Source organism: Gorilla gorilla, chromosome 7, assembly GCF_029281585.2.
Source record: "Gorilla gorilla gorilla isolate KB3781 chromosome 7, NHGRI_mGorGor1-v2.1_pri, whole genome shotgun sequence".
NCBI lineage: Eukaryota > Metazoa > Chordata > Mammalia > Primates > Hominidae > Gorilla > Gorilla gorilla.
Window position 1 is genome coordinate 30,756,792 of NC_073231.2, and position 24,617 is coordinate 30,781,408.

The 24,617-nt window shown below is 39.8% G+C and overlaps 1 protein-coding gene and 1 pseudogene across 1 annotated transcript in view; both read left to right on the top strand.

Moving 5' to 3' along the window:
- Positions 1-24,617, top strand: part of DPYSL2 (dihydropyrimidinase like 2) — a 143,581-nt gene that overhangs the window by 25,506 nt on the left and 93,458 nt on the right. The gene's annotated exons all lie outside the window — the stretch shown is intronic.
- On the top strand, positions 7,345-9,375 carry LOC129524048 (proteasome activator complex subunit 2-like; annotated as a pseudogene).

Here is a 24,617-nt window from a genome sequence, read left to right on the forward strand (position 1 = left end):
CTCACTGCAACCTCTGCCTCCTGGGTTCAAGCGATTCTCCTGCCTCAGCCTCCCGAGTAGCTGGGACTACAGAGATGCACCGCCATGTCCGGCTAATTTTTGTCTGACATCAGCAGACAGAGCTCCATGGAAACTACACCACCGTGCCCTTCCTGAAGGCAGAACTGTTGCTACCTTCCCCGCCCTGCCAGAGTAGGATCCCTACACTCCACCCAGCCAACACCCTCACACCCACCTGCAGGTGTAGGTCTTTCCCCGCTGAAGCCAGTCTGTTAAGTCTGGAAGAAGTGACTGTTTCCACAAGTGCATAGACACCAACACCAACATATGGCTATAAGAAACAAACAAACAAAAAATCAAGGAAACATAAAACCACCAAAAGGACATAATAATTTTTCAATAATTGACCCTAAAGCAACGAAAATCTTCAAATTGCCTGACAGGGAAATCAAAATAATTGTTTTAAGGAAGCTTAGTGAGCTACAAGAGAACACAAGTAGACAACCCAATTAAATCAGGAAAACAATGCACAAACATAATGGGAAGTTCAACAAAGAGATAAAATAATCTTAAAACCTCAGAAATTCTGGGGCTGAAGAGTGCAATGAATGAAATGAGAAATTCAGTAAACAGCTTCAACAGTAGACTTGATCAAGCATAAGAAAAAAATCGGTAAACTTGAAGACAGGCCATTTAATACTATTTAGTCAGAGGATAAAAAGATGAAAAAAGAGTGAAAAAAGTCAAGACTACAGGATTTATAGGACACCATTAAGTGAACCAATGCACATAAGAGTTCTAGAAAGAGAAGAGAGAAAGGGGTAGAAAGCTCATTTAAATAAATAATGGCTGAAAACTTTCCACAGATTGTTGGAGGGAAATGGACATCCAGATTTCTGAATCTCAAAGATCCCCAAATAGGATCAACCACAGAAGACTACAAGTGCTCCTTAACAATGGATGTCCTGATAAACCCATTGTAAGTTGAACATATTGTAAGTTGAAAATATATTTAGGCCAGGCATGGTGGCTCACACCTGTAATCCTAGCATTTTGGGAGGCCGAGGCAGGCAGATCACCTGAAGTTGGGAGTTCGAGACCAGGCTGGCTAACATGGTGAAATCCTTTCTCTGCTAAAAATACAAAATTACCTAGGCATGGTGGCGCATGCCTGTAATCCCAGCTACTCAGGAGGCTGAGGCAGGAGAACTGCTTGAACCCGGGAGGCAGAGGTTGCAGTGGGCTGAGATAATGCCATTGCACTCCAGCTTTGGTGACAGAGTGAGACTCTGTCTCAAAAAAAACAAAAAAGGAAATATATTTAATACCCAATAAAGCCATCAGGAAGTAAAAAAATTGTAAGTTGAACCATCATAAGTCCAGATGCTCCTCAATTTGTGATGGAGTTAAGTTCAGATAAACCCATCATAAAGTCAAAAAATCTTAAGTCAAAACATCATGTTGGGAATCTTCTGTACACCAAGACACATTTTATTCATGTTGTCGAAAGTTAAGGACAAATAAAGAATTTTCAAAGCAGCAAGAGAAAAGTGATTTGTCACTTTTAAGAGAATTTCTATAAGAATATTAGTGGATTTCTTGGCAGAAACTTCGCAGACTAGGAGACAGTTGGATGATATGTTCTAAATATTGAACAAAACACAACTTTTAATCAGGAGTACTATGCCAGGCAAAATTATCCTTTAAAAGTGATGGAGAGATAGTTTTTCTCAAACAAACAAAAGTGAAGGAGTTCATTACCACTAGACCTAACTTACTTATCATTTACTTGTCATGTCTTTTTGTTTCTTCTATCTGAAACAAACAAAAAATGCTTCAGAGACTTCTTCAAATTGAAATAAAATTATCCTAAACAGCAACACACACACAAGCATATGAAAGCATAAATCACACAGGGAAAGGTAAATATATAGATGCAGACAGATTCATGTAACCCTGTAAAGATGGTATGTAAATTACTTTTAACCCCAACGTAAAAGTTAATAGAGAAAATGTTGCTAATGGATATATGATATAAAAAGAAGCATTCTTTGTCTACAAGAATACAAAGTGCTTGTGTGGGGGAGTAAAATGGTAGTGTTTTTGTATACATTTGAACTTAAAATAGGAGGTTAAAAACTGTAAGATATTTTACACAAGCCTTTATCTAATAGCAAAGAAAAAAACCTGTAACAGATACACAAGAAATGAAAAATCAAAGCATATTACTACAAAAATCATCAAACAACAAAGACAGCAAGAAAACAAGAGTTAACACAATGCAAGACAAGTAGAAAATAATTAACAAAATGGCAATGGTAAATCCTCATTAATAATTACTTAAATGTAAATGGATTAATCTCACCTATCAAAAGGTGTAGAGGCTGGGTGTGGTGGCTAATGCCTGTAATCCCAACAATCTGGGAGGCCCAGGTGGGAAGATTGCTTGAGCCCAGGAGTTTGAGACCAGTCTGGGCTCAAACTATGTCTTTAACATAGGGAAACCCCATATCTACAAAAAAATTTTAACAATTAGCCAGGTGTGCTTGTGCATGTCTGCAGTCCTAGCTACTAGGAAGGCTGAGGTGGGAGAATCGCTTGAGGCTGGGAGGTTGAGGCTGCAGTGAGCCAAGCTAGCAACTGAACTCTAGTCTGGGTGCCAGTCTGAGTGACGTTGTCTCAAAAACAAAACAACAAAAAACCCACAAAAGGTACAGAGTGACTGAATGTATAAAAAACAAGATCAAGTCATATGCTGTCTATAATAGATACACTTTATTTATTGTTTCCAGGTTTTAAAAATTACCTTATTAAAAAAAAATTTTTTTTGAGGTGGCAATCTTGCTCTGTTGCCCAGGCTGGAGTGTAGTGGCATGATCATAGGTCACTGGAACCTCAACCTCGTGGGCTCAAGTTGTCTTCCTGCCTCTGCCTTCTGAGTAGTTCGGGCTACAGGCATGTACCGCTGTGCCCAACTATTACAATTTTTAATTTTTTTGTAGAGATGGGGTCTCACTCGGTTTCTCAGGTATGTTTTAAACTCTGGCTTCAGGTGATCCTTCTGCCCCATCTTCGTAAAGTGTTGGGATTACAGGAGTGAGCTACCACACCTGGCCTAACTTTTATTTTTAAAAAGTTAATACACGCATTTTAGGAAAGTGAAAAACACAAGAAGCAAAGAACAAACTTGTCCACAATCACAAGCAGCTTACAGTTTGCTGTGTCCTTCTAGGTCCTGTGTGTGGTTAGACACAACATCCAGTTTTATTGGATTGAGAGCATACAGTATGTATGTATCATGCTTTTTCACACATCATGAATATTTACCAATTTAAAATTCCAAAGTGATATGAATATTTTGATAGCTAAAAATACACGACACCAGCTCAATCTGTTAGAAAAAAGTATAATCCCACCTCTTTTGGGACAAAAATTTCATAGAAGACAAAAATGGCAACGCTCCTCTAGATAAAGGTATTGGCAGAATTCCAGTTAAAATACTGCATTTCCTTAACGTTCAATTTAAACTGAAACATAAAGCAACAGAGTACACCAAGTATAGTTTCTAAGATAATTCATTATCAGATCTATACCATTCAAATGTTAGCAAGGAGGTATATTTCCATTGAATTACTTAATTTATTCTTGCAGTTCAGCCAAAGAGATGCACATATGTCAGTTGGCTACAGTCAAAATGTAAATATGAACACATCTGCATACATCTCTCCCTTCACACTTCCTTCTGCTCCTCTGCTGCCTACCTAACAAGTCCTGATATACACTGCTCAGGGATGGGTTAACAACTCTGTATCCAAGATTCATTTTTTATATCAATTATAAGAAGATATTTACGAATTGGCTAATTCACTGGCTCTACCTTGGTTTTTTTTTGAGATGGAGTTTTGCTCTTGTTGCCCAGGCTGGAGTGCAATGGCAGGACCTTGCCTCACTACAACCTCTGCCTCCAGGGTTCAAGCGATTCTCCTGCCTCAGCCTCCCAAGTAGCTGGGATTACAGGCATGTGCCACCACGCCCAGCTAATTTTATATTTTTAGTAGAGACAGTGTTTCACCATGTTGGTCAGGCTTGTCTCGAACTACCGACTTCAGGTGATCTGCCCACCTCGGCCTCCCAAAGTGCTGGGATTACAGGTGTGAGCCACAGCTCCTGGCCACTAGCTCTACTTTTTATCATACATTGTTTGCTCAGGGTGTTCCTGTTTAAAAGATACTTTCAGGCCGGGCTGGTCTTGAACTCCTGACCTCAGGTGATCCACCTGCCTCGGCCTTCCAAAGTGCTAGGATTACAGGCATGAGCCCTGTACCCAGCCTGAAAGTATCTTTTAAATAGGAACATTCTAGCCTAGAACCTTTTTCCTTCCTACTTCTGTCAAACCAATGGACAGATATAAGCATCTATAGTACTTAGCAGGGATTTTCACAATTTCACTTCCATAAGGGTTAAGAACAGTCTTTTCTATGAATTTTAACACAAAATAGACTCAATGTATTAGTTTACTAACCCTACTTTTGTCATATGCTGGCGACCTCTTTAACATCTAGAAGGACTAGATGTTTTAAATCAGGACTTGCTTGTCCTTTATGTATGGTATAAACATAGCCAAGTAAAAGACAATGCACGGACATAAGGGACAGTAGCCAATTGTGCCTCACCATACACACACTGGTATCAAACCCTTTGGAATTCCTTCTCCTCCTTTCTCCCTGAACCAGCATGAATATAGTAATGTGTACTGCTCAGAGTTACGGTGTGATCATTCAATTTCCAGAAGACAATATTTCATATGAATTTTACAAAAGGATATTTACAAAGTGTGTTCTTTATTACCACTACATTTAATATACTTTGTGCACTTCTAAACACCTAGACAGACTAGATGTTTCAAATAAGGACTTAAGTTCGTCTACTATATACCCAGTAGTATTGAATAAGCTACACACATGTAACAACGGTTATATCTGAAAGTATCATCTATATTGTTCTGGTCTAGAATCCTTCATTTCTTCCAGTTCCTCTCCACCGCCAATCCGATGGATATAAGTACATGTGTCACTTGGATGTGATGTTATCATTTTACTTCTAAAAGTCCTTTTGAGAAGACAGCTTTTCTGTGAATTTTAATACAAAGTGTACAAAATGAATAGATACACTTTAGAATTAAAGACACATGTAGGTTGACAGTAAAGGGATAGAAAAGGATATTTTATGCAAATAGTAACCAAAAGAAACCAGAGGTGGCTATACTTATATCAGACAAAATAGACTTTAGGTCTAAAACTGTCTGTAGACACAAGGAAGATCATTTTATAGTGATAAAAAGGTCAATTCTACAGGAAAATATAACAATATAACAATCATATACACACTCAACATCAGAGCACCTAAATATATAAAGCAAATATTGACAGATCTGAGGACAGGAATTGACAGCAATACATTAATAGTAGGGGACTTCGATACTTCACTTAACAATAAGCGATAGAGCATCCAGACAGAAAATCAATAAAGAAACACTGACTTGAACAACACTATGGAAAAGATGGACCTAACCACCATATGCAGAACTTCTTATCCAACAGCAGAAGTATGCACATTTTTCTCAGGCACACACAAAACATTCTCTGGGATAGATCACATATTAGGCCACAAAATGAGTCTTAACAAATTTAAGACGTTCAAAATAATTCTAAGTACCTTTTTCAACCACAATGAAATGTAACTACTAACCTATAACAGCAAGAAAACGGGAAAATTCACAAATATGTGGAAATAAAACACACTCCAGAACCACCATTGGCTCAAAGAAGGTATCAAAAGGGAATTTAAAAAGTGTCTTAGCGAGGCGCAGTGGCTCATGCCTATAATCTCAGCACTTTGGGAAACAGGTGGGCAGATCACTTGAGGTCAGGACCTCCAGACTAGCCTGGTTAGCGTGGTCTGGAGTTCAAGATCATCCTGGCCAACATGATGAAACCCCATCTCTACTAAAAATACAAAAAATTAGCTGGGCATGGTGGCATGCACCTGTAATCCCAGCTACTTGGGAGGCAGGAGAATCACTTGAACCCAGGAGGCAGAGGTTGCAGTGAGCTGAGATCATGCCACTGCACTCCAGCCTGAGCAACAGAGTGAGACTCCATCTCAAAAAAAAAAAAAAAAAATCTCAGCATTGAATTTCCCTGCTCCTTTATCAAAAGATAATTCGACTATATTTATGTGTGTTTCTTTCTGGGCTCTCTGCTTTCTTCCCTTGATCTGTTTGTCTTGACAACCACAGCTTTATAGTAAATCTTGAAGTCAGGAAGTATCTGACTTGTTCTACTCCTTCAATTTCATGTTGCCTATTCTGGGTCTTTTGGCTTTTCATATAAACTTTAGATTTCATTTGTTGATATCCACAAACAATTTGCTGGCATTTTGATTGGGATTTTGATTGTGTCAAATGTATAGATCCGGTTGGGAAGAACTGACATCTTGACAATATTGTCTTCCAATCCATGAATTTGGGAATATTTCTTCATTTATTTAGCTCTTCTTTGATTTTGTTCATCAAAAAAATTGTAGGTTTCCTTACATAGATCTTGGATGTGTTTGTTAGACTTATACCTAAAGATTTCATTTCGTGGGTGCTCATGTAAATTGTATTGTGTTTTTAATTATAAATCCCACTTATTCATTGTTGCTATACAGGAAAGCAATGGACTTTTGTATATTAACCTTGTGTCTCGCAACTTTGCTACAATTGCTTATCAGTTCCAGTTTTTTTGTTGATTGTTTTAGACCTTCTACATAGATGATTACACCATCTGCTCAACAAATATCAAAAATATTAGCATTTTGGTGTATATCTTTCTAGAGTCTTTTAAAAATAAATTAGACACGTTTATATTTATTGTGTGTATATACACATAATTGTATGTAACATAAATGTTACATAATTGGGATTCAGTGAGAAAGCTTCTAGTTTCTTATCTGAGATGCTAGGTACTTGTGAGTCATGACTTCTATTCTCACAAGAAAAATCCTGCAGAGGCCGGGCGTGGTGGCTCACGCCTGTAATCCCAGCACTTTGGGAGGCCGAGACGGGTGGATCACGAGGTCAGCAGATCGAGACCATCCTGGCTCACATGGTGAAACCCCGTCTCTACTAAAAATACAAAAAAATTAGCTGGGCATGATGGCGGGCACCTGTAGTCCCAGCTACTCAGGAGGCTGAGGCAGGAGAATGGCGTGAACCCCGGAGGCGGAGCTTGCAGTTAGCCGAGATCGCGCCACTGCACTCCCAGCCTGGGCGACAGAGAGAGACTCCGTCTCAAAAAAAAAAAAAAGAAAAGAAAAAGAAAAAAGAAAGAAAAGAGAAATCCTGCAGAAACTGAAAATCAACAACTCTTTTATCAGGCAGATGATTGAGGTCACAAGGCAAGGCACTTCACCTACAATTGGTGAGACAAGCCAATACACAGAATCAAAACTTACTGGAGGCCAGGAGCGGTGGCTCATGCCTGTAATGCCAGCACTTTGGGAGGTCGAGGTGGGTGGATTGCTTGAGCCAAGGAGTTGGAGGCCAGCCTGGACAATGTGGCGAAATCCCGTCTCTACTAAAAGTGCAAAAATTAGCCGGGTGTGGTGGCACACACCTGTAATCCCAGCTACTCGGGTGGCTGAGGCAAGAAAACTGCTTGAACCCAGGAGGTGGAGGTTGCAGTGAGCCAAGATTGTGCCACTGCACTCCAGCCTGGTTGACAGAGAGAGACCCCGACTGAAAAAAATATTGCTTACTGGAGCAGAAGCCCACTGCAGCAGCAAGACCCAGATTCCTTTTACTCAGTACACTGTATCCGCCCTTCAACAAAAAATTACAGGGCAAATTGAAAGACAAAAAACAATTTGAGGAGACAGAACAAGCATCATAACCAGACCCAGATATTGTAGAGATTTTGGATTGCTGACAGGAATTTAAAATAACCATTTAACGTGTTAAGACCTCTAATGGAAAAAGTGAAAAACATGCAAGAACAGATGCATAATATAAGCAGAGAGATGGGGACTTTAATAAAGAATCAGGACTAGCCAGGAGACCAGAGATCTAGCACCTGGAGCAGCATGGCCCAGCCTTATGGAGTGCATCTGAGCGGGGAGGCCTGCAAGCAGGCAGAGGTCTTCAGGCAAAATCTTTTCCAGGAGGCTGAGGAATTCCCCTACAGATTCTTGCCACAGAAAGTCATATATCTGAATCAGCTCTTGCAAAAGGACTCCTTCTATGTGGCTGATCTGACCTCCCTCTGAGTGCCACTGAAATCGCCATCCCAGACCCTCTATCCATGGATGATGAGTTGGAAACAGATAAGCAGGAGAAGAAAGAAGTCTCCCTGGCATGAGAAGGTCCTGTTCCTGTTCCCCTGGATAAGACAGAAGTCTGGACTCTCAAAGAGAAATGCATTCTGGTGATCACATGGATCCAGCATCTGATCCCCAAGATTGAGGATGGACATTACTTTGGGATATCACTCCGGGAGAAGGTGCTGGAGAGGATAAAGGCAGTCAAGACCAAAGTGGTTCCAGACAACCATGTCCAGGTACTTCTCAGAACATGGAGATGCTGTGGCCAAAGCCTCCAAGGAAATTCATGTAATGGATTATTACCAGGCCTTGGTGCACAGGCAAGATGAGGCACCTATGGGGAGATCAGGGACCCCGTGCTTGACCTGAGGGCTTTCTATGCTGAGCTTTATCATAATTTCAGAAGCAACCTGGAGAAAATTGTTAACCCAAAGGGTGAAGAGAAGCCGTCTATGTACTGAGCCCAGGGCTAGAAGAGAAATAAATGACTTATACTTTGTGTGGATTAAAAAACAATAATCAAGGCCTTTTCCTTTCAGAAGTCCCCTCTCTCACACTAGAGAGAGAGCTGTTTTCCTATTTTTTTTTACCTATTAAACCTCCACTCCTAAACTCCTAACAGTAATAATAATAATAATAATATTCAGGCCATGTGTGGTGGCTTATGTCTGTAATCCCAGCACTTTGGGAGTCTGAGACAGGAACATTGTTTGAGCTCAGGAATCCAAGACCAGCCTAAGCACTATAGTGAGACCTTCTCTCTTAAAAAAAAAAAAGTCACCAGACATGGTAGTGCATGCCTGTGGTCCTAGCTACTCGGGAGGCTGAGGCAGGAGAATCACTTGAGCCTGGTGGTCAAGGCTGCAGTGAGCTGTGATTGCGCCACTGCACTCCAGCCTGGGTGACAGAGTGAGACCTCATCTCAAAAACAAAACAAAAAATAGGCCAGGCACAGTGGCTCACGCCTATAATCCCAGCACTTTGGGAGGCTGAGGCGGGCAGATCATTTGAGGTCAGGAGTTTGAGACCAGCCTGACCAAAATGAGGAAGCCCTGTCCCTACTAAAAATACAAAAATTAGCTAGGGATGGTGGCAGGTGCCTGTAATCCCAACTACTCGGGAGGCTGAGGCAGGAGAATCACTTGAACCCAGGAGGCAGAGGCTGCAGTGAGCTGAGATCACGCCACTGCACTCCAGCCCAGGTGACAGAGGGAAGACTCTGTCTCAAAAAAAAATTAAGTAAATAATAATAATAATCAAAAGGATATGCTAGAAATAAAGAAAACACTATACTAGAAATGAAGAATGCCTTTTATTTGATTGATCAAGAGGCAGGACACAGCCAAAGAAAGAATCAGCGAGCTTGAAGAAATGTCGGTAGAAACTTCCAAAATGGAAATGAGAGAGAAAACAATGAAAATGGCAGAACAGAATATCCAAGAAATACGGGAAAATTACCAAAGATTTAGCATATGTATAAAGGTGATATCAGAGGGAGCAGAAAGACAGAAAGGGACAGGGGACATACTGGAAGCCATAAAGACAGAGAATTTCTCAAAATTAATGATAGCATACCACAGGTACAGGAAGCTCAGAGAACACCAAGCAGGATCAGTACTACAAAAATCTGTCCCTGGGCATATCACATTCAAGCTGCAGAAAATCAAAGACAGAAAGAAAACCTTGAAAGAAGTCAGAAGTAAAAAGCACTTTATATATAGAGGAGCAAGGATAGTGTTATACCGGATTTCTCTTGAGACCCATACAAGCAAGAAGAGAGTGAAGTGAAAGATTTGGTGCTGAAAGAACAAAAACACCAGTGTAGAATTTTGTATCCAGCAAGATTGTCCTTCAAAACTAAATGATAAATAAAGACTTTCTCAGACAAATAAATGTTGAGAGAATTTGTCACCAATGACATTGCAAGAAATGTTAAAAAAAATTCCTCAGAGAGAAGGAAAATGACATAAAAAGAGAGTTGGATCTACTTAAAGAAAGGAAGAGTGTTAGAGAGAAATAAATGAAGGTAAAATAAAGTAAATAAAGTATTTTTTAAATTTTTAATTGACCCAACAGATACCTGTTTGTCCAAAATAACAACAGAAACAACAATAATGTATTAGGTAGTTATAGCTTATGGATAAATTAAAGAAAGAAAAGTAACATTACAAGGGATGGGGGCATTGGGAATTCTCTGCTGTAAGGTATGTGCATCACCTGCGATGAAGTGGTATAGTGTAATTTGAACATGGACTTGTAAATGTATACTGCAAACTCAAGGGCAATGACCAGAAAAAGCTAAAAAAGGACATAATTGATTTTTTGAGAGGTGAGAAAATGGAGTTACATAAAGTAATCAATTAAAATGACAGAAGGCAGAAAAAGAATGAAAGACAAGAAAGAAACAAAGAACAAGGACAAAAATATAAAATAGTAACAAGCATAGAAGATATTAATCCAACTATCAATAATCACTTAAATCTTAATGGTAAATACACCAGTTTAGAGATAGAGATTGTCAGAGTGAATTAAAGCAAAATAGATGTAACTATATGCTGTGTACAAGAAACCCACCCTAAATATAGAAATACAGATAGATTAAAAGGATGGAGAAAGATATGTCATGTCTTTTAGTCAGGGTTCTCCAGAAATGCAGACTGATGGGAGATAGATAGACTGATAGATGACAAGTGGCTTATTAGAGGAATTAGCTCACTCTGTTATTAAGGCTGAGAATTCCCATGATAGACTGTCTGCAAGCTGGAGAACCAGGGAAGCTGGTAGCTGGCTCAGTGCAAGTCTGAAGGCCTCAGATGCAAGGATGCCTATGGCATAGCTCTCAGTCTGAGCCAAAGGCCTGAGAGCTGGTGGGGAGAGGGGGTCTGGTGTAAGTCCCAGAGCACAAGAGCTGGAGAACTCAGAGTTCTGACACCCAAGGGCAGGAGAAAATGGATATCTTGGCTCTGGAAGTGAGAGAGTTTACCCTTCCTCTGCCTTCCATCCAGGCCCCCAGTCAATTGGATGGTGCCCACTCACATTACATCTGGATCTTCCCCACTTTGTCCACTGACTCACACACTAATCTCCCCCAGATACACCTTCATAGACATACCTGGGGCAACCCAATTATTCTAATCAAAAGCCAAACCCTTTGAGCAGAAGAGGGATGGTCTCAGTGCCTACTGATGCACTGAGAATAATTGATCCTTTACCAGCTATCTGAGTATCTTTTAATCCAGTCAAGTTGACAGCCCCACTCTACTATCACACCATGTAACACAAATCAAAGGAAAGTTAGAATAGCTATATTAATTTATGACAAAGTAGACTTCAGAGCTAGGAAAATTATCAGGGGTAAAGAGGGGCACAACATAATGATAAAGAAGTCAATTCTCCAACAAGATATAACAATCTTTACTGTATATGTGCCTAACAACAGAGCATCAAAATACATGAGGCAAAAACTGATAGAACTTCAAGGAGATATAAACAAATCTGCTAGTATAGTTATAGACTTCAACACCCCTCTGTCAGTAACTGACAGATCCAGCAGACAGAAAATCAGTAAGGACATAACAGAACTAACACCATCAACTAAATGGATCTAATTGAAATTTATATTAGACATCACCCAGCAACAGCAGAATTCACATTCTTCTCAAGCTTACATGGGACATGGAACATTCACCATTCCAGGCCATAAAACACACCCTTAACACATTTAAAAGAATAAAACTCATACAAAGTAAGCTCTCAGACCACAGTGAACTTAAACTGGAAATCAATAACAGGAAGATAGCTGGAAAATCCCCAAATACTTTAAGAGTATACTTTTATTGTATTTTATTTTTAGAAATGAGGTCTTGCTCTGTCTCCTAGGCTGGAGTGTAGTGGCATAATCATAGCTTACGGCATCCTTGAACTCCTGGGCTCAAGCAATTTTCCTGCCTCAGTCTCCTGAGTAGCTGGGACCACAGAGGCATGCTACCATGCCTGGCTAATTTTTAAATTTTTTGTAGGGATGGGGTCTCACTATGTTGCCAATGCTGGTCTTAAACACTTAGGCTCAAGCAATCCTCCTGTCTCAGCCTCCCAAAACATTGGGATTACAGGTGTGAGCCACAGCACACAGCCTAAACAATATATGTTTGAATAGCACATGGGCCAAGGAAGAAATCTCAAAAGAAATTTTAAAAATATTTTTTAACTATGAGAAGATGAAAATACAGCTTATCAAAATTTGTGGACCACAGCAAAAACAGTGCTTAATGAGAGATTTATACCATTAAACGCATATATTAGAAAAGAAGAAATATCTAATATCAATAATCTAAACTTCCACTTTAGGAGACTAGACAAAGAAGAGCAAATTAAATTCAAAGTAAACAGAAGAAAAGAAATAATAATAATTAGAGCAGAAATCAATGGCATTGAAAACAGGAAATCAAAAGAGAAAATAAAACCAAAAGCTGATTCTTTGAAAAGATCGGTACAATTGATGTCTCAGTCCACTTACTGTTGCTATAAATGAATAGCTGAGACTGGGTAATTTATAAAGAAAGGAAAGTTATTTCCTACAGGTCTGGAGGCTGGGAAGTCCGAAGTCCATGTGTTATTTCTGGTGCGGGCCTTCTGGCTGGTGGGTCTTCTCTGCAGAGTTCTGAGGAGGTGCAGGGTATCACCTGTGAGAGTGCTTACAAGAGACTGCCAAACTGGCTTTTATAACAGACCCGCTCTTGTGATAAGTAGCCCACTCCCTCAATAACCCATTAATTGGTTAATCTGTGAATGAATTAATCCATTCATGAGTGCAGAGCCTTCATGACCCAGTCACCTTCCAAAGATTCTACCTCTCAACATTGCTGCACTGAGGATGAAGTTTCATGTGAGAAGGGACAAACATTCAAACCATAGCATTTGATATAACTCTAGCTAGGCTAAGAAAAGGAGAGAAGACACAAGTTACTAATATCAGAAATGAAAGACAGGCCATCAGTGCTGATCCCATGGACATGAAAAGGGTAATAAAGGAAGATTATGAACAACTCTATGTCCACAAATTTGATAATGTAAATGATATTGGCCAATTCTTTGAAATTCACAATCTACCTAAACTCACACAAGAAGAAATAGATAATCGGAATAGACCTAGTGCTATTAAAGAAATAGAATAGAAAATAACCTTCCAAAACCGAAAGCACCAGGCCCAGATTCATTCACTGGTGAATTCAACCAAATAATTTTTTAAACTTTTATTTTAGGTTCAGGGGTACATGTCCAGGTTTGTTATATAGGTAAACTTATGTCGTGGGGGGTTTGTTGTACAGATTATTTCATCACCCAGGTACTAAGCCTAGTACCCTATACTTATTTTTTTCTGATCCTCTCTCCTCCTCCCACCCTCCATCCTTAAGTAGGCCACAGTGTCTGTGGTTCCCCTCTTTGTGTCCATGTGTTTTCATCACTTAGCTCCCACTTATAAGTGGGAATATGCAATATTTGGTTTTCTGTTCCTCTGTTAGTTTGCTGAGGATGATGTCTTCCAGCTTCATTTATGTTCTTGCAAAGGACATGATCTTGTTCTTTTTTATGACTGCATAGTATTCCATGATATATATACCACATTGTCTTTATCCAATCTACAGTGGTTATTTAGGTTGATTCCAGGTCTTTGCTATTTTGAATAGTGTTGCAACGAATATACACATGCGTGTGTCTTTATGGTAGAACAATTTATATTCCTTTGGGTATATACCCAGTAGTGGGATTGCTGGGTCGAACGGTAGTTCTATTTTTAGTTCTTTGAGGAATGACCACACTACTTTCTACACTAATTAAACTAATTTATACTCCCACCAACAGTGCATAAGTGTTTCATTTTCTCCACAACCTCATCAGTACCTGTTATTTTTGGGCTTTTTTTTTTTTTTTTGAGATGGAGTCTCGCTATGTCACCCATGCTGGAGTGCAGTGGCACGATCTCTGCAACCTCTGCTTTCTGGGTTCAAGAAATTCTCTGCCTCAGCCTCCGAGTAGCTGGGGTTACAGATGCCCGCCACCACGCCCGGCTAATTTTTGTATTTTTAGTAGAGACGGGGTTTCACTATCTTGGTCAGGCTGGTCTTGAGCTCCTGACCTCGTGATCCACCCGCCTCGGCCTCCCAAAGTGCTAGGATTACAGGCATGAGCTATGATGCCTGGCCATTTTTTGGCTTTTTAATAATAGCCATTCTGACTGATGTGAGATGGTATCTCATTGTGGTTTTAATTTGCATTTCTCTAGTGATCAGAGATACTGAGCTTTTTTTCACATGCTTTTTGGCTGCCTGTATGTCTTCTTTTGAAAAGTGTCTGTTCATGTCCTTTGCCCGGTTTTTAATAGGTTTTTTTTTTTTGTAAATTTGTTTAAGTTCTTTATAGATGCTGTGTATTAGACTTTTGCCAGATGCATAGTTTGCAAATATTTTTTCCCATTCTGTAAGTTGTCTGTTTACTCTGTTGATAGTTTCTTTTGCTCTGCAGAAACTCTTAAGTTTAATTCCATCCCATATATCAATTTTTGCTTTTGTTGTGTTTGCTTTTGGCATCTTCGTCATGAAATCTTTGCCAGTTCCTATGTCCAGAATGGTGTTGTATAGGTTGTCTTCCAGGGTTTTGTAGTTTTGGGTTTTACATGTAAGTGTTTTATCCATCTTGATCAACCAAATAATTAAGGAGAAAATTATACCAATTCTCTATAATCTCTTCCAGAAAACAGAAGCAGTGAGGATACCTCCTAATTCATTCTATGAGGCCAAAATTACCCTAATACCAAAACCAGACAAAGGCATTGTAAGAAAAGAAATCCATAGACCACTATCTCTAATGAATATAAATGTAAAAATCCTCAAAAATATTAACAAATAAAATGCAACAATGTATACAAAGAGTTTCAACATTAGAACCAGAGGGTTTTATTCCAGGTTTACAAGAGTGGTTCAACATTCAAAATCAATTAGTACAATCACATCAGCAGGCTAAAGAAGAGAAAAAGATCACATGATTATACCAGTAGATGTAGTAAAACTATCAACAAAATTCAACATCTATTAGTGATAAATACTCTCAGAAAACTAAGTATATAAGGAAACTTTCTCAACTTGATAAAGAAGATCTACAAAAATGTCTAACATCATATTCATGGTGAGAAACCATAAACTTTCCTGCTAACAATAGGAAAAGGCCAACGATTTCCCTTCTTAGCACTTGTATTTAACATTGCACTGAAATCCTGGGTAATACAAGAAGCAAGAAAAGAAAAAAAAAGGTATATAGATTAGGAAGGAAGAAATAAAACTTTGTTTGCATATGACATCACTGCCTATGTAATAAATCCCAAAGAATCAACTACAATAAAAACTCCTGGAACTAGTAAATGATTATATCAAGATTGTAGGATATAAGGTTATTATACAAAAGCCAATTGGTTTTCTATATACCAGCAATGAACAATTAGAATTTACATTAAAAACATACTATTGTTTATGTTAACACCAAAAAAATTAGATATAAATCTAACAGAATATGTATAAGATCTGTATGAGGAAACCTACAATTCCCTATGCACAAAATCAAAGAAGATCTAAATATATGGAAAGGCTTGGTGCAGTGGCTCATGCCTGTAATCCTAGAGGCCGAGGCAGGTGGATAGCTTGAGTCAAGGAGTTTGAGACCAGCCTGGGCAACATGGCGAAACCTCATCTCTACAAAAAAATACAAAAAATTAGCTTGGTTGGGGGGCATGCACCTGTAGTCCCAGCTACAAGGGAGGATGAGTTGGAAGGATTGCTTGAGCCTGGGAGACAGAGGTCGCAGTGAGCCATGATTGTCAGCCTGGGTGACAGTGAAAAAAAAATTGTATGTATACTTGTATATGTAGTAGTTGTATATGTAGTTATATATATTAGCGTATATACACATATACTATATATACATATACATGTATTATACGTATAGTATATACACACGTACATACACACACATTTTTATATATAATTGTCTATGTAATAAATCCCAAAGAATCAACAACATTAAAATCTCCTGGAACTATTAAATGATTATATCAAGATTGTAGGATATAAGGTTATTATACAAAAGTCAGCTGCTTTTGTATATACTACCAATGAACAATTAGAATTTATATTAAAAACATACTATTGTGTACAAAAAAATACTTAGTTATAAATCTAACAATATGTATATATGTACAGAAAGATTTTCTGTGTTCATAGATAGATGGATTGTCATGATCTTCCCGGTTTGATCCACACATTAGATACAATCAAAATGCCAGCAAGTTGTTAGTAGACATCAACAAACTGAATCTAAAGTTTATATGGAGAAGCAAAGGAGTTCAGAATAGGCAAAACGAAATTGAAGGAGAAAAACAAGTTAGATACCATCTGACTTCAAAACTTACTGTAAGGCTACAGTTGCCAAGACAGTGTGGTAGATAAACAGATCAAGGGAAGAGAGCAGAGAGCCCAGAAGGGGACCCACACAGATATAGTTGACATATCCTTGATAAAGGAACAAGGACAATTCAGTGTTGAAAATACAGCCTTTTCAACAAATGATGCTGGAACAGCTGGCCAACCACATGCAAAAACATAAATCTAGACACAGACCTCACATCTTTCAGGAAAATTAACTCAGAATACATCATAGACCTAAATGGAAAATGGAAATCTATAAAACTCCTAGAATATAACATAGAAGATGACTTTTTAGATACAACACCAAAAGCATGGTCCATGAAAAAAATAATTGATAAGCTGGACTTCAAAAGTAAAAAACCTTTTACTTCAAAAGTAAAAAACTTCTGCTCTGTGAAAGACACAGTCAAGAGAATGAAAAGATAAGCCAGAGACTGGGAGGAAAAAAATTGCAAAAGACACACATATGGTAAAGAACTGTTATCCAAAATATACAAAGAATTCTTAAAACCCAACAACAAGAAAACAAACACCCAATAAAAAAGTGGGCCAAAGATCTTAAGAGACACCTCACCAAAGAAGATGTACTAATGGCAAATAAGCATGTGAAAAGGTTCTCTATGTCATATGTCATCAGGGAATTGCAAATTAAAACAACAATTAGAACAGGCATGGTGGCTTATGCCTGTAATCCCAGAACTTTGGGAGGTGAGGTAGGTGGATCATTTGAGGCCAGGAGTTTCAGACCAGCCTGGCCAACATGGCAAAACCCTGTCTCTACTAAAAATACAAAAAAAAAAAAAAAAAAAAAAAAGCCAGGCATTGTGGTACATGCCTATAATCCCAGCTACTCAGGAGCCTGAGGCATGAGAATCATTTGAACCTGGGAAGTGGGGGTTGCAGTGAGCCAAGATCACACCATTGCACTCCAGCCTGGGTGACAAAGAAGACTCTTTTTAAAACAAACAAACAAACAAACAAACCCAGCAACAATGAGATACCACTACACACCTGTTAGGATGGCCAACATTCATCCTGGATTTTCATGTGTAGTGGCATCTCATTTCATCCTCACCAGCAATGGAGAGTTCCTGTCCCTCTACATCCTAACACCAGATGCTTGTGAGGATGTGGAGCAACAGGAACTCTCATTCATTGCTGGTGAGGATGCAAAATGGTACAGCCACTTTGGAAGACAGTTTGGCAGTACATTACAAAACTAAATATTATCTTACCGTATGATCCTGCAATCATACTCCCTGGTATTTATTCAAAGGAGATGAAAACTTATTTCTAACAAAAATCTCTACAGAAATGTTTATAGCAGCTTTATTCATGATTGCAAGAACTAGAAATCTACCAAGATGTCCTTGAGTAGGTGAATGGATAAACAACCTGTGGTACATTCAGACAATGGAATATTACTAGGTGATAAAAAGAAATGAGCTACAAGCCATGAAAAGAAACGAAGGAACCTTAAGTATTTATTGCTGAGTGAAAGAAGCCTATCCGAAAAGGCTACATAATGTGATTCCAACTCTATGACATTCTGGCAAAGGCAAAACTGTGGAGTCACTAAAAAGATCAGTGTTTGCCATGGGCTTGGGGAAGGGGTGAGTGGAAGAGAGCAATAGTAGGTAGAGCACAGGGGATTTTTAGGACAGTGAAACTCTTCTGCAAGATACTGTGGTGGTGGATACATCTTATTACCTTTTTAAAACCATAGAATATACAAACACCCAAGAGTGAGCCCTAATGTAAACTGTGGACTTCAGTGAATAATAATGTAACTATATTGGCTCATCACTTGTAACATATGTATCACACTAATGCAAGATGTTAATATATTAGTAATAGGAGAAACAGTGTTTGCCTTGTGGTGGGGGGAGAAAGGGATATATGGGAATCTTGTTACTTTCTGCTCTTTTTCTGTGAACCTAAACTGCTCTAAAAAATAAATTCTATTAATTTAAAAAGATGGGATCCTAATGTATAAACTCTGTTGTATCTTGCTTTTTGTATTTAATACTATGTTGCACACATTAAAAAAATTAATAGTTATATGGTTAGATGAACCATGAATTTAAACAATTCTCCATTGTTTTTACTATTTTAAAAACTATTTATTTATTTATTTATTTATTTATTTATTTATTTATTTATTTATTTTTTGAGACGGAGTCTCGCTCTGTCTCCCAGACTGGAGTGCAGTGGCGCCATCTCAGCTCTCTGCAACCTCCGCCTCCCGGGTTCAAGAAATTCTCTGGCCTCAGCCTCTCGAGTAACTGGGACTACAAGCGCACGCCACCATGCCTGGCTAATTTTTTGTATTTTAGTAGAGTTGGGGTTTCACCGTGTTGCCCAGGCTGGTCTCGAACTCCTGAGCTCAGGCAATCCGCTTGCCTCCACCTCCCAAAGTGCTAGGATTACAGGTGTGAGCCACCACGTCTGGCCTAAACTATTTCTAGTAGTGCTATGAAGAACATTCATAAACATGAATATTTGCCCATTATTTCCTTACAATAAATTTATAGAAAAGAAACTTATGTATCAAGAATTATGCACATTAAAAATTTTAATCATATTTCCTTCCACAAAGATTGTACCAATTTACATTCTTGTGAAAGAAATGAGAGAGCCCATTGCTTCACACTTTGGTTAATACTTAGTACAGTATTTTCAATCTTTCCAGGCTCCATCTATTTAGCATCTAAAATATAAGATCTCAATTTTTAAAAATTGTCCTTTAGTAAAGTTAAACATATTTTCTTGTATTTATTGAGCATTTAATTTCTTTTTTTTATGAGTGGCTGGTTCATGTGCTTTTCTTAGTTCTTTAAGTAATTTGGAATGTTCATCTTTATGATTCACAAACAATTAAGGATATTAACTCATAGGTTTCAAATATTTATTTCTTAATTTATCATCTACTTTTAAATTTTATGTATATTAAGACATTTAAATTTTCTATATCATCAGCTCTATTGATCTTTTCCTTGATGGTTTCTTGCTTTGAAGTCATGCTTCTCAAGGTTCCCTCTAACTACCCCAAGATCTTTTATACTCTGGCTTGTATTAAATTCAGCAAGTTTCAGTAGGAAGTCAGGGTTGCAGGGAGGAGCCCCCTGTGATGTCTCAGTAATCCCACTGCTCATTCCTAAACTCATCAACCACACCTGGAGACCACGTTCCCATCTCATCATGCTGAGCTGAAACATTGCACAAAAGTCCTTCCTCCACTTTCCTTTGCCTCACATCCCAGCTCTGCCATGGCTAGTCCATGGGAGATAATCTGTTAAAAGAAATAATGCAGATATGCTAAGCAGAGTTGGTTTAGCAGAAGACAGGGTGTAATCATTAATCAGGAGCAGACGCGACCATGCCCGACGGCCTTGGCAGCTCACTCTGCCTGAACCTGGGTGTCAGGGGCTGCATGTTTAGAACTTTCACAAAACAGGGTATATTTCCATTCTCCAGGTCAAGCCTTCCATGGATTATTTACAGAATGAGGAATAAGACAAGCCTTAGAATACTTTTAGACAGAGCCCAATCAAAGGATTTATTTTCACTTTATTCTCTATTTAAGATAACATTTAGCTTTTATTACAATGATTGCAGCCCTCTGCTGGTGGGATGCACCTATCTGCAGGTCTGGGAAGGTCTGGACCTCCATTTACTTGATGTTGAAGGCACACATAAATGAGTTTGTCCACAGCTCACAGCTCACAGCTCACAGCCAGGCTCTGTGGGCTGCACCCCATGAGAACTTCTAGGTGAAGGATTCAAGGGCTTCCTCTCTCCCAAGCAGAAATAGTGGGTCTTGGTGATACCCAATATCTCACTTGAACCAGGTTCATCTCTATGCTTTAATAGAAGCATTAAAACGGTTAGCAGCCATCATTTTTGGGCAGAGGGAGATATCCTACTGGTATTTTCCAATCACTAACATCCTCTGTCTTTCTCTGTCTTTGCAATATGTATAATTTTATCCTTTTAGTAAAGGTGCATGCAGACATTAGTATGATCTATGTAGGTATAATCACCAGCAGTTACAAAGTGCTGATTCCACCCATTTTCCAACCAGAAAGGAAAGAAACATCATTAATCATATGATGAGTGTTTGTCAGGCCTCCAAGTCTAAAGAAGAATTTAAATTGAGCTAGAGGAAGGGAAGTTGTAAGAGAGAAGCTGTCCACAGTTATTAATGGTACCTTACACTACACAGTTGCTGCCACATCCATTATCTCACCCTCTACCTGCCCTCAGCAGCCTTGAAAGAAGCAGGGGGAGGGATGGGAGGGGGGTGAGTGTGAGAAATGCAAGACTCTACTAGGGTTGGTCATTGGGCATTTCTGAGTTGATGCCCATGGGATGTGGGAGTGGTTATATCCAGTTGCCTGTCAGCAGCCTCGGACAACCACTCCTGCTTTCTTGAAGTACTCTCCATTCTTGGTGTCCAATACATGCTACTCTGCCTCTCTCTGGCCACTCCTTCCGAGTCTTCTTTGCAGACCACCCTTTCTTTAGTTGAATCAGAGGTATCAGGACTGACCCTCTTCCCTCCATCATTACCTCCTCCTCAGCTGGTGTCACAGAATTATTTGACTTAATTACCATCCATGAGTGGATGTTCCTAAATTCACATCTTAAGCCCCAACTTCTCACTTGAGTGCCTTATTATTTCCACTTGGATATCTTAAAGGCATCTCAAATTACCATGGCCCCAATGGAAACCATCCCCCTAACCGAGTGGAAATCCTGATCAGCTCCCCCATAATCCCACACCCCCACTTCACCCCACTACTCACTTGGTCTTTCTTTCATCCATTAATACAGCAGTCCCCAACTTTTTTGGCACCATGGACCAGTTTCATAGAAGACCATTCTTCCATGGAAAGAGGGACTGGGGGATGGTTTTGGGATGAAACTGTCCCACCTCAGATCATCAGGGCCTTCGTCAGATTCTCATAAAGAGCATGCAACCTATATCCCTCCCATGTGCAGTTCACAGTAGGGTTCGAGCTCCTGTGAAAATCTACTGTCCAGCTGATCTGACAGGAGGTGGAGCTCAGGCGGTAATGCTGGCTCACTTGCTGCTCACCTCCTACTGTGAGGCCCAGTTCCTAACAGGCCACGGACGGGTACTGGTCTGCAGCCCAGGGGTTGAGGACCCCTGCGTTAATATACCACCATTCAACTTTGAATCAATTTCCAAATCTAGAGTTCACACTTGATATTATAGTTTTATTTACATACCACCATTCACCTTGATTCAATCCCCATATCTGGAGTTCACACTTGATAGTTTTCTCCTACTTACTCCACATCCAATCTATTAGTGACTTTTATTGGCAGCAAAAACAAGAGTGGATAAGAGGAAGGACACACACTGGTCAGACTGCAGGGCTTGATTCCTGGCTCTGCCACGTGTGAGTTTTGGGTCCTGGGGAAAGTTCCTTAATCTCACTTTGTTTCCACTCTACCTCACAGAGTTGTTGTGAGGATTAAATGTATTCTGAGGCTTAACCAGAGTTAATACTTGCAAAGCACTGAGAACAATGCCTGGCCCAGTAATTGCTGCAAAAGTGGTAGCTGTTATTATTGCCTCCAACATAAATGACACATCTGTCCATTTATCTCGAGTGCCCTTGCCCTGGTCCTAGCCACAATCCACTCTCACCTTCTTACAGGTTGCCTCTCTTTGACCCTTGCACCACCACACTACAGCTGGAATAATATATAAAAAGTATTGGTCAGATTTTGTTGTCCCCGATTAGAATGCTTAAATGGTTTCGTTTTAAAGATAGAATAAAATCCGAATCTGTTTCCATGGCCCACAGTCCTGTAGATGTGGTCCCTGCCTGCTGCTTTAACTTCGGTTGTACAAAGCAGATGTTACTGTGTAACAAACAGCCCCAAAATATAGTGGCAAAGACCAACAACAGTCTTACTGTGCTCATGGATCCTGTGGATCAGGGATTTGAACACAGTAGAGCAGGGATATGTTGTCTCTGCTCCACGATGTCTAGGGCCGTATCTGGGAAAACTTGAATGGCTTTGGGTGACTTGAACAACCGGGGTGGAGTCCTCCAGAGTCTTTCTCACTCATACGTCTGTCACCTTGGCACCATGGCAGGAAGGCTGGGCTTGGGGGGACTCTGCTGGAATTCCTATATTGGTCTCTCCATGGCTTCAGCTTCTTTACAGCATGGTGGCATTAGGGTAGCTGGATTTCCCACACCTGTGTCTGAACTCAGACCATGCTTTCTGTGACCTGTCCTTGGGAGGCATCTCTTCTGTCATACTCTACTTGTTAAAGCAGCCAGAAGCCCACCCGAATTCAAAGGGAGGGCATGTAGACCCCACCTTTCATTAGGAGGATGCCAAAGAATTTGTGGCACGGTTTTTAAAGGGCCACGCTCATGTCTATCACTCTCTCTTGCTCACAGTTCTCCAGTCACACTAGACTCCTTTCTGTTCCCAAAACACTCCACCTCATCCTAATCTCAGTCTTCCCATGTTTTTGTTTTCTCTTACATAAACTCTCTTCTCCCAGATGGCTTCCTCCTTCTCATCTTAGTCCAAAGACTAAGTCTCCCCTTTTAATTAACACATTGAGTCAGAAACTTTGCTGCAAAAATTGAATTGAAGCCCCAATATCTTTTTCCAGACATGAAGTCCTGAACTTAGCTCCCAGACACCACGTTCTGCTACTTCCTCCAGAGGCTAAGTCTAGAACTCTGCTGCCTGAGGCTAAGTCCAGAATTTTCCCTCCAGAGGCAAAGTCAGATTTTTGCTCTTGGGACTAAATCTCTACCTTAATGTCAGCTCCCCAGAAAGACCTTCCTAGACCACTCTGTCTAAAGTGCCTTTCCACCTCTCTATCCTCTGTTTATTTCCTTGATGGCACTGACCACAATCTGAAGTTATCCTTTGTATTTGTTTCTTTCCCCATTAATTAAATGGCTACCCCCTTGTAGAAGGTAACTTCCATGAGGGCAGAGGTGTTGTAGGTTTTTTTACTATCATATCCCTTGGCACATAGAAGGCACTTAATGTAACCTTGCTGGATGAATGAATGAATGAATGAATGAATGAAGTGTGGAAAGAGTCAGGAATAAAGCTTTGGAAGTTAGAAACATTTAATTGGTTGTTGAAACCATGGCAGAGAAAGAGGCTTAGGAGACTACCTCAAGGATCATTGATATTTAAGACTGGGTAAGAGGAACTCAATGAATGTTTAGAAAGAAGAGTCATAAAAGCATGAAGAGAGCCAGAAAAAAAGGCACCACAGAAGCAAGGGAGGGGAATTCGGAAGAAAAAAGGTAGAGGCAATAATGTTAAGTATCACAATGAGCTCAGTTAAAATAAAGATCACAAAGTGTGCATTAGCTTCCAATTAGCATGCTGTTTGTCCAAGCTTTTCTAATGGAGTCAGGGGAAGAGGCCAACTGTAGTGGGTTGAGAAGCAAATGGGAGTGGAAGTTGAGGAAGTGGAGGCCAGGAGTGTACGCTACCCATTCCTGAAGCTTAACCGTGTAGGAACAGCAAGGCAGGGCAATCGTGGTGAGGAGCACAGGGTCAGGGAGATGGGAACGGCTGGAGGAGGTTTCCAAGCTCAAGGGACTGAGAGGTGGAGAGGAAGACTTTGAGATCTGGGAGCAGGCCGGGGTGGGAAACAGCATGGATTTGGGAATAATCCTTGAATGGGCTGACCTCTTCCTGTGAGACCTAGGGAAGGAGAAAAGAGGGGTGTGTGTGATGCTCTGCTACAAATCCTTA